Below are 1,707 nucleotides of genomic sequence, written 5' to 3'. Positions count from 1 at the left end.
GCAAGGGTTTCACCCCAGCAGAGAAGAGCAGTGTGGATGGGCTCTGGGTTGCTCTGACAATCAGCTCTTGTAACCCACCAGGGACCTCTGGATCCAGAACGCAGGCATTCTGCTGGCTGCTCTAAAACCCAGCCCTGTATTTTGTATTGAAGGTGTGTGGTCGTGTCAGGATTCCTCCGGTCAGCCATGAAATCCAACAGCAGCTGCACTGTGCTTCCTGCAGACGGACGGTGCCAGACAGAAGGTGCCTGGCTTACAGCTCCTGTGTTTTTGGTCCTTCATCAGCACCATGCTCACAATCCACAGGGGAAGGCAGTGAGTGGTGAGGTGATATTATTTTTAGAGCTCGTTCGTAAACAAGTCGACCTGTGACCATCCCTACAGCCACCCATCTCTGCCTCCAGCTCTGTGCTCTTCAAGGATCACAAATATTCCCATGTGAGAGAGTGGAGGTGAGGTGAGGATTCCTCCGTGTCTGCTTTGCTGCTGTTCATGGTTGCCAACTTCTTCCAGAGAGATGCATCCAGCTGTGTCCAGGGTGCAGGAATGCATCGTGGTTTGTCCACATAAGATCGAAAGGGAAGTACCAAAGCTGACGATTTAAGCTGTAATTATAACAGGTTTGTTATTACAAAGGAGATTTCCCATTCTCACAGCCAGCTCTGGGAAATAGGCACCTGCAGCTGTGGTTTGGTACAGGGGATGGTGTTGGGCTTCTGGGACAGGGCTAGAGACAGGGAAGAGAGATGGGAAGAAGAGCTTTTGTTGTAGAATTTCCCTGTGACCATCTTCCCTTCCAAGCTAAATGGGGAACGTGGTTGGTCTGAATGGGATTTGAGGGTTTGGGGGCATGTTGGCACTTGTGGCTCAGTGCCAATCTCAGGTGGGTTGGTGCTGGGCATGAAGACCTCGCACTCTGATCCTGAAATTGAATGAATGGAAGACAATCCATAACAAACTGGCTCAGGATCAAAACTAGGGGAAGTCTGTCCTGACTGGGGGCGTGGGAAGCAGGAGATGAGGAAAAATCTGGTCTTGGGGATGTAAGGGAGCTGCAGGAACCCATCTGTGTGAGATATTCTGACCATAGGATGTGGTGCTGCTGAGCTGATGTGAGCCACATCACTTGGAGGAGTACTGGGATGGGAATTGGGGTACAGAGTGGCCACAGGGCTCATCATCTCTGCTCACCTTGGTGGCCCCAGGAGGGGAGTTAGGATTAGGGTTAGGTTTAGGGTTAGTGGTTAAGGATAGGGATAGGGTTAAGGTTAGGTTTAGGGTTGGGATTAGGGTTATGGTTAGGGTTAGAGTTAGGGTTAAGGTTACAGTTAGGCCCCAGGAGAGGGGGCTGCAGCTCCACTGTTAGCATGGACCCCACTCCAATGGGCTTTATATGGAGCAGGGAGGGTTGCAGCCCAGCTCGGAGCACGGACCCCACAGCAATGGGGCTGATGGGACAGGGGGGGCTCAGCCCCGCTCTGAGCTCGGAGCTGGCAGCAGGGATGCAGGGGTTAAGCGTGTGGCTCCGCACCCCCCCGCCCCCCTCCGCCCTCCGCCGCCAAGGAATTTCCTAAAACACCCCTAAAAAAAAAAAAAAGGGGGGGGGGGGGGGAATCTAATAATAAAAAAAAAGCCGTCCTGCGGATCTCACCCCCTCCTCCTGTCCTCCCCCCTCCTACCTCCCCCCCCCCCCCCCCCGAGACCTCC

Source organism: Meleagris gallopavo, chromosome 1 (assembly GCF_905368555.1).
Source record: "Meleagris gallopavo chromosome 1, MGAL_WU_HG_1.1, whole genome shotgun sequence".
NCBI classification, from domain to species: domain Eukaryota; kingdom Metazoa; phylum Chordata; class Aves; order Galliformes; family Phasianidae; genus Meleagris; species Meleagris gallopavo.
The sequence above is the reverse complement of the archived record's forward strand: the minus strand, read 5'-3'. Positions refer to the sequence as shown.